At 37.7% G+C, this 10,082-nt stretch overlaps 1 pseudogene; it reads left to right on the forward strand.

Moving 5' to 3' along the window:
* The first annotated feature begins 6,290 nt into the window (after positions 1-6,290).
* Positions 6,291-7,560, forward strand: LOC110223083 (sodium-dependent multivitamin transporter pseudogene; annotated as a pseudogene).
* Positions 7,561-10,082: the final 2,522 nt, after the last annotated feature.

The raw sequence follows: 10,082 nt of genomic DNA on the forward strand, positions 1-10,082 counted from the left end.
TTGAGTTGCTTACTTTTTCAATGAGGGTGGGTGGGGAAGGAGGAAAGGAGAAAATTTGGAACCCAAAGTTTAAAAAACATGTTTAAAAAGAATGTTTTCACATGCAATTGGGAAATAAGAAATACAGGAAATGGGGTACAGAAATCTATCCTGCCCTACAGGAAAATAGAAAGAGAGGGGAATGAGAGAAGGGGGAAAGAGATAGAAGAGAGGGCAGACTAGGGGAAGGGGTATTCAGAATGCATGCCATCTTGGGGTGGGGGGAGGGGTGAGATGGGGTAAAAATTTGGAACTCAAAATCTTGTGGAAGTAAATGTTGAAAACTAAAAATAAATAAATTTATTAAAAAAAACATTTAGAAGTATAAATTTTCCACAAAGGACTATTTTATTTGCAAATCAAAGGTTTTGTTATGTTATTTTATAGTTGACATTCTCTTTAATAAAAAAAGGTTCTTTTGTTAAGAAAAATGATCTTTCCCTCAAGGAAATGCCAATATGCAGAGAAAGACTATTTAAGAATGCCTATAGTTTCAGAAAATGTTGCAAAACCATTTAGCTGAATTCATGAATCTTCTAAATCTGGATGACAAATAAAGTATTTTTTTTGCCAATTTCTCTCTGCCAAAAATTGTGCAATGCCTCGCTGAAGCTAGCCATTGTTTACAATGATTGGCAAATAGTTTTATAGTGGTTACACAAGTTAATTATACACTTATCAGAATATAAATCACTACAATTAATGAGACTTAACTTGTAGTTAAAAGGACATCTATTTCCACATCACAAAGTGCCTCTTCAACATTTCTTTTTCATTGTCACATAGGCATACTAAACTCAATATGTCCAAAGAATAGTTCATTATCTCTCCCTACCATACACACACACACAATCATTACTCTTCCAAATCCATTATTTCTCTTAAGAGCACCACCATTCTTATAGAAACTTAAATTCAAATATTGGAAATCACCCTCTATGTCTCACTCAATTCAATCAATGATGTTGATTCTTTCTCTACAATACCTCTCATTTCTATTCTCTTCTCTCTATTTACACTGCCATGATCCTACTACAGGCATCATCACCTCCTTCCTAGTCTCATAACTCATCTCCTAGGCTAAGTTTTCTCCACTCTAATCTATCATTCACACAGCTGCCAAAGATAATTTATTTTCCTTGACTGTAGATGTGACCATATAATTTGCCTGTTCAATAAAACCCAATGGGTCCTTATTGCCTTTAGGAGAAAATATAAATACCTAGTCACCATGAGGTTTGCAAACTAGAACCAGCTACAAAATGTCTATGTATGCCCCCAAGTCTCCCAATGTACCTTCATTATATGTCATAACAACTCTCCTACAAGATGAACCACAGCTTCCTCAAAGAGGGATGTTGAGAGGTGGCTCACTGTATATATACCAATCCTGTTATATAATTTACATGTATTTGCATGTATGAATGCATGCATGCACATACACATATAAATTAATGTATGTATATGATTTTCCATGTTTACTGCAATGTGTCCTGTCATTAGTCATAAAATGACTGATCTTGGATAAGCTCCTCAATTGTCATAGTTATAATAATTGTTTAAATTCAAGCATGGGACCAATAAACATCTCCTAAAGTCCAGTGGTTCCCTACTTTCCAGATTTAGGGGCTTTTTTCAGTGAAAAGTTCTGAGTTAAGTCACAATTGCACTCAGAGCCTAGTTTGAAAAAGTGCTAAAATCTAGAGGGAGACTTAGCCCTCTATGTCATTTTATAGTTTTATCTATTTCTAGTTAAGCTTTGATCTCTTTGTGATGGAGGCAAAATTTAGTTTATTGGCAACATATCAGTCATGAAACAGGTGATCCTATGTTATAGCAGCTGTGGACAGTCAAACATGAGGAGGGAAAATTGGGGAAGGAACTAACCTTTTCATAGATCTTCCCTCAGTCCTCAATCCTCAGATACCTGTAGAGCCAATGACTCTTCTCTGCCATACATCAGTTTTCCCTTTGCTCTATATTCATTTTCTCCAATCTATCTATCTATCTATCTATCTATCTATCTATCTATCTATCTATCTATCTATCTATCTGTCTGTCTGTCTGTCTGTCTATCTACACATATCCACACACAGATAGATATATAAAGTTAAATATATATAAATGCATGTTAGGTATATACATATGAACATGCACATATATATGCATATCCTTTCCTGGATGCTACTCCTGGAAGCTCTGCTTCCAATTAAAAAAAATAACCTCCCTAATATCTCTACCAGTTACTAACCCCATCATACATACTGCATATCTTCCAGTGAACACATTTCAACTTCTGATTCTCTTGATACAAGGAAGAGAAAGGCAAAGATTCCAATGCTTGCTACATACATTAACACAGAATCCTGTAGATTGGAGTAACAAAATGTGAAGTTCTTTGACAGAGATGCTATTTTTGGTCCACTCTCGTCAAAAGGAATATATTTGATCAGAGCCAATGATTACTACGAGCCAGTTCCTAAAACAAGAACAGTTAGCATTTCCTTTAAATAATGTAATGGGACTTTATATATCCATCAGTTTATCAACAAACATTTATTAAGCAATTACTAGGTCTCAAGCACTGTTCTAGGACTTTGTGTTCCAAAGACAAAAATGGAATAGCTCCTGCCCTCAAAGAGCTTGCGTTCTATGGTGGAAGGTGTGTGTGTGTGTGTGTGTGTGTCTGTGTCTGTGTGCGTGTATATTCAAATAGTATTCAAAGAATCCAGAGAAAAGTATATATAATTACCACTGACTAATTCTTGGATGTAGTAAAGATTAACCTAGCCTCTAGAAACAGACATGATTTCTATCAAATCAGAATCAGTAACAAATAGATAAAAATTTGAATGAGACCACAGATGAATCAACTAAATTTATACAATAACCAGAGAAAAAAAGTGCTCCTACTTTGAGTTTCAGTCTATAGTTGAAACTAGAGGTTCATCACTGCACATTCAAAAATAATTGCTACATACTGTTCTCCTACCATATACATTTTTCATGAGCTAAAATGCACAGATGGGAAAAGGAAAGCGAAACCATTAAAGGCCAAAGAATTTACCATATCAGTTAGAGATTTTGATATTACAAAAGGTAGAATTTGACATATATCTTGACTGAGAAACAAATTCAAGGCAGAAAAAGAAGTTTGTTTTTTCATCAAGCAGCAAAGAATTAAAGCCTTAGAATCAAAGAAATGCCACCAGAACCTCTCCAGGGAGTGGGAAGTTAGAGATTTTATGGGAGATAATTAGGACTCACAAAAAAGCAATGTAATAATCAATAAGACTTTATGAGTTGTACTTTACTCAGTGGAGATAGTGTGGGAAACCCTGGGGCAATATAATTGTTCTTACCACTGATAGGGTCCATAGAGCCCCAGGCCCCATTCTGTAGCCTTCTGGATGCTCTGCCCTCAGGCTTTATCTATGACCTGTATCACTATGGATATGGGGTGTTTGTTCTCCACTTGTTAAGAAATGACTAGAAAATAGCATAGGAGCATTAATAAAATTCTTTTCATACCAACTGAATTTGGAGTGAGAAAGAAACTCTCAAGTAAAACTATGATACATTTCTCTAAGTATTATCATGGTCTACTAGATATGGACAAAATGTTTCTTCCTCTGATTCCTTCACTCCATCTGGGAAAGTGGGATTTTCCAGTATATGCTTAGATAGTGGGTGCCACAGAGGAATAGCAAGCATTTTGCCCAGAGAAAAAAAGTTCTGTCTATATTAAATTAAATTTTGATATGTTAGCCCCTAAACAAGAATTTGTAGCTCCTATGTAATGTCAACAAAGATATAGCCTTACTTTGGGGCTGTAGAATAGTATGATTAAAAGTGGCATGATCACAGTTCCTTTTTTTCTAGCTTCGAACTCCTGGTTTTCCTGAAGTAATCTCCAACTATTAATCAGATGCTAATCTATGCATGAAGGATTCAACATTACAAATTGAAACCAGTCACAATTCATTCAGCCCAAGTGAATCACAATAAAGAAAAAAATCCACACTTGAAAAAGAGGCAAATTATCCCAAATGAAAAAGAACCTCATGGTTGAAAATGTCAAATAATGGTTAAAATGTTGTAATTGTGTCATATTGTTCACTATTAACTTGTACTATTTTGCTAGTACATGTTATTTCTTAAATGTAAATATGTGCCTGTTATTCTTCATATCAGACTCTTTTTTTTTTTCTGGATCAGCAGGATATCAGCTAGCTTGCATTTAAAGTACAGTATTTTATTTTCCTGATAATGGACTCAAATATAATCTTGAAAGGAACTGGATAGCATTCCTCTCCCTGGTTTCAGAATTAGGGAAATTGAGAGAAGCAATAAGAAAATGTTAACAGGAAGTGGTAATAATGTCAGATATAACTCAGAGGAAAGTGGATTTTTTTTTCAGGTTTTTCTCTTTTTTTCCCCTCTAACTTCTGAAGAGAGCTAGGTTTTAACTCTCTATACACACATCAGAGATGCTACCTATATTGCTTGGCTCATTTATGCTGAATTTATCCCATGGCTTCCACTAAGAATAGAAAGATAAATTGATGATATTCTCAACTAGTGGCTTCAGCTCAGAAATTGGCCCAAGTTTTTACACTATTCCATTAATGCCTAAAAATAAGGGTCAATCTTGTAAAAGTAAAGGAGGCCAAGCTTCCAAATTTTTGTTTGCTTGTTATCTGCCTTCAGGTCAGAATTTTGGACCCTCTTCTATCACTCTTCACTGCTTTTTAAAGCCAGAATTGTCTTGTTTGGTGATTGACAACAGACCCTGGAACTAGGGAAAAAAAATCATTTCCATCTTCTATTTTAATTCTTTCATCCTGAGATTTCAGATCTCTTCTTTCCTAATTTCCTCTCCTCTCCCTTCTCTGCTTCAAATGCCTGGATTTTTGTCTCAGTTGCTACTTTTCACGCTGGCCCAGAGACATTAAATGTCCCTGTATGAGAAAAGTTTCTTATATTGAACACAGTTGTATAGCTTGAGCTGTTGTTTAGCTGTTTCAGTTGAGACTGAGTCTTTGTGACTCCATTTGGGGTTTTCTGGGCAAAGATATTGGAATAGTTTGCCATTTCCTTCTCCAGCTCATTTTACAAATGAGGAAACTGAGGCAAGCAGGGTTAAGTGACTTGCCAAGGGTCATAGCTAGTAAATCTCTGAGGGCAGATTCGAACTCATGAAGATGTGTCTTCCTGACTCCAGGTCGACAACTCTATCCACCAAGCTTCCCATAGCTTATAGTAATTCTAGTCAAATCAAATACACACACATAGGTATATAATCTCCACATATATATACATATATACAAATATATATATATATGAATACACGCATATTGATATATGTGTATGTCTATGTATGTGACTAATCTGTACAGAGCATTCTGCTGAGTCCTGTGGGGAAGCCAAAGAAAGAAGCCAATCCCTACCTTCAGGGATTTCACAAGTTTGAGAGACAATTTACCAAAATGTCAAGGTTAAATAACAAGATAAGATTTCAATAACAAGACTTCATGAAAGACACATTATTAAGTCCCTGTTCATGAATAATTTCCAAAAGAATATAAACAGACACACAGAGAAGCCACACCCAGAATTAATTCTCTGTTGTGATCTAAGAACTGTGCTAGATGATGGAGACATACAAGTTTAGCTGAGAAATGGGTCACTGAACTCAAGGTATTCACAGTAAACCAAAATAAATTCCTATAACACAATTATACACAATAATTCATTAGCAAGCTACAAAAGAAATGCAATATGAGGTTGTGAAGACTAAGAAAGGCTATGATGGACTGGGGGAACAGACATAGTGTTTTATGAGAAGTAGCATTTGGTTTGGGCTTTAAAGGACAGGTAGGTGTCCAGAGAACTCACACGTGCTGGAGGCAGCAGTATACACAGTAGGGCAAGCTGGGGTGGGGGGGAGGGCCTGTCTGAAGAGTTAAAGATATCATCTCTGCTCTGAGCAGAAAAGCATTATGTCTCGGAGGCAAAGAAGTAAAGAATCTGCAGGGCAAAGAAAAATAAATGATGAAGAGCTAGAAAGAGATGGAGGGGACTTCTTATCACTGGCATAAGCAAGGGAGCCTGGCTTTTACCATGCCCCCTGGCAGAGGAAGAGAACAGTAAAGAGAGTGATTGGGCACCAGGTTGTAGTTGAAATTCATCATTTGCTTGCACACCTGGAGAGCATTGCAGAATCTATGGGGGATACCTAGGTACAGGACATGGGCATCAGAGAATTCTATTTGGGGGTAAGTCCATCCACCATAACCCTTTCAATGGCAATGCCTGCAACAACCCTGTCCCACATCACCCTTGTGGACTATGGAGTATGTGCGTTGTTGGCGGCGGCCTCACTTGCAATTGGGCTGTTCAATGCACATCGAGGCAGGAGCCAGAACATAGCCCACCAGTTCCTGTTGGCTAACCATAGCATGGGCTCCCTACCTGTGGCACTATCTCTACTTGCCACTGTTCAGTGAGCTGTGGCCTCCTAGGAGTCCCTGGGGAGATCTACTATTCTGGCACTGAGTATTTGTTTCTAGGCTTCTCCTACTTCCTAGGTGTGCTGGTGCCTGCCCATATCTTCACACCCATCTTCTACCAACTGAATATTTCTAGTGCTTATGAGTACCTGGAGCTTTGATTCACTAAGGCTGTGCAACTGTGTGGAACCCTAATCTTCATCTTTAACATGGTGATCTACATGAGTGTTCTTTATGCCCCAGCCTTGGCACTCAATGCAGTGACAGGCTTTGATCTGTGGGGCTCAGTGCTGTCTCTAGGCACTATCTATACTAGTCTGGTTGGGCTGAAGGCAGTCATTTGGACAGCTGTGTTCCAGACAGTGGCCATGTTACTGGGGCAGCTAACTGTTGTCATCGTGGGAGCTGCCAAGGTGGAAGGCTTGGGTCATGTTTGGGATGTGGCTTCACAGTATGGTTGTATCTCTGGGATTGACCTGTATCCAGACCCATTTGTGTGGCACACCTTCTAGACTCTGTCTTTTGGGGAAGTCTTCATGATGCTCTCCTTACATGGAGTAAACCAGGCCCAGGTACAGTGCTACTTCAGCTCCCACAGCAAAAAGACAGCCATTCTTTTCTGCTATGCCACATTTCCCTGCCAACAGGTGATACTCTGCATTGGCTGCCTCATTGATCTTGTCATATTTGTCTATCACCTCGACCACCCCCTAGCACCAGAGCAAGCTCAAGTCTCCTCTGACCAGATGGTCTTATACTTTGTGATGGAGGTCCTGGGGGAGCTGCCTGGCTTACCTGGTCTCTTTCTTGCCTGTCTCTTCAGTGGTTCTCTCAGCACTATCTCCTAGCTTTGAATTCACTTGCAACAGTCACCAAAGAAGATCTGATTCATGAGGCAAACAAATCAACCCTCTCTCCCAGTAAACCAAGAGCAAGCCCGTGTTCATTCCATCAGGGATATATGATCCTGGTGCCCCAATATGGACCAAAGGACCATCTTTCCACATGATGTAGCCTATGCAATAGCTGGAGCCATGATTTCCTGTCACTCATCATCTTGTTATTTCTGATTATTGTTGGACTTCATCATGCCCTTATGCAGAAAGGAGTCTATAACAGAAGAGGAGCCAATATATCATACCCAGGGAGGAAAACCTTCTTCAGGGAGATTAAAAGGGATCTCATGGGGGACTGGCTTAAGTTAAAACCCTCCACTCCCCGCAACCCCAACTCCAGACAAAGATTGAGAAGAAATCATTATCCACAGAAGTTCCCACCAGTGGAAAACTCATCGATTTTGCTCTTGTTGCTAATCAGAACTAAAGGGTATATTAGGCCTGTTAGACTGGTAGGGGAGGCTTCTAACACACTGTACAGGAACGAATTGGGACAGGACAGGCTCTGACCAGAATCAAAAGCAAAGAGCACTGACCAGGTTGGCTACCTCCTGCCCTCTAAATGATCTTGGTCTCATACCACTTGTCCCAATTGATCTCCTGCTGTGTGCCATCCCAACTGAATGTTATTTCATCTCTTGTTGAGGGTTTTTCACATGCCTATTGGCCCTGGGGAACACAGTTCTTTTACCTGGAAAAAAAAAGGATAGGTAGGAATTCAAAATCAAAAAATGGGAAGGAGAGCATCCCATATATAGGAAGTAGTCTAAATAAAGATCCAGAGGTGTAAGATCATAATGCATACCTGGGAGTCCTGTTTGGCTGGAAAAAAGGAGGGTGTGGAAAAAGAATAATATGATACGAGGTTAGAAAGGAAGGGTACTATCAGGTGGTGTAGAAAATTAAAGCCAGACAAAAGAGGTTGAACTTTGAAGGAGTAACCCAAGATTTTTGAGTAATGGAATGAATAACTAGTTCTGTGCCTAAGAAAGATATTCCATCAGTGGTGTTGAAGTTGGGTTGGTTGGCAAAGACCCATATGAAATAGTCCAAGCTTCAGTAATGCACATGGCTTGTAATGAAGCCTCATGTAAATAGAGTGGAAGAATATAGTGTGGGGGACAAATTTGCTTGATATTGCAGAGAAAGCATTAATCTTACCCTGTCTTTTATTTTGAGTCCTTTATCCCATTATCCTTTAAGTTCTCATTCTGTTCTGTATTCCTATTCTATATTACTAGCAAAATACAATAAGTCATTGTGTTCCTCTTCTCCTGAGTCTGATCTATCTTTTCTGTCCCTAGTGATAGAATTCATATCTTTTAACCAACTCCCAAAAGCTTTGTTGTCGAAGTCTTTAAAATAAGTTTGACAGAATATAATTTGAGAGGTGAAATGGCAGACACTTTTGAAATTCCCTTGAAGCTATAGATATCTTGTTCTTCCAAAAGAATTTTATTATTATTATTTTATCCCAGTCTAAAAAACTTGTTATGTGGAAGTGTGTTTGGTAGAACACTAAACGAACCGGCAGCATCAATATTTTATTAAATTGCAGTGGTATAGCCATGAATATCTCTCAAATCTTTTACTTCTACAAAGAGCATTTTCTAGCCATAGCTATTTCTTGAGTGACTTCTTAAGCTAACTCATATTTATTTTATGTACTGTGTTATTCTAGAAGCAATATTTAAATTATCTTGGTTAATGCTATTTTCTCAGAATATGGGAATTTAAAATTTTTTTATTATTATTTCTTTTAGTATTATATTCAGATTTTTGATTCATCATGTTGTTTTACTGGGAATCTTATGATTATTAAACTATCTACACCCCTTCCCCACTCTTGAAGGTCAGTGGCTTTAGATTTTATAGAGTCTATGTGTTCTATAAATATTACTACCTTTTCTTTCTTTTCTACCACCTTTTTTTCCACTTCAATATTTTTGTGTTCTACTTTGTTAATCTCTTACTTGCATATTTATAAACACTCTCCAATGTGAATTCAATTTTTTCTAAACTGCTATTATACAGTTTTAAATTCAGTTCATCATTGAGACTTCTAAGTTCTGACCTGTATTCATTTTAAATTTATTTTACAGATTTTGTACCTCTTTTGTATTATTCTGTAATTTCTTGTTTCATACTCATTTGAGGGTCTATGGGATTCTGTTTTCCAGAAGGCATTAGGACACTTTTCTATTCTTGTCATATTTCTTTTTTCTTTTCTTTTCTTTCTTTCTTTTGTTTTCTTTTTTTTTTTTTTCTGAGGCATTCAGGGTAAGTGTCAAGTGTCTGAGGCCAGATTTGAACTTAGGTCTTCCTTTCTCCAAGGCTGGAGCTCTATTTACTGTGCCACCTAGTTGCCCTGCCTTGTGATATTTCTTAAAATAACTATGTAGTCCTTTACAGAATGTATTGTTCTTTGTAGTTTTAGGTTCTGCTCATATGATTTAATTTGCTTGTGCTCTGGTTTTTATTGAGGTTTTTCCTCTTGAAATTTTCATATTTAATTCATTTTTTTTTTAAATTTACCCACCATACCCTTTTTGGCTCTTTTCTTTTTGTTGGCAGGCACACTCCCTTGGCATGGCTGCTTCACTTTTCTTAGGGGAAGACATGGTTCATAGGCTTG

This window comes from Phascolarctos cinereus, unplaced genomic scaffold (assembly GCF_003287225.1).
Source record: "Phascolarctos cinereus isolate Bilbo 61053 unplaced genomic scaffold, phaCin_HiC Scaffold_9;HRSCAF=440, whole genome shotgun sequence".
NCBI lineage: Eukaryota > Metazoa > Chordata > Mammalia > Diprotodontia > Phascolarctidae > Phascolarctos > Phascolarctos cinereus.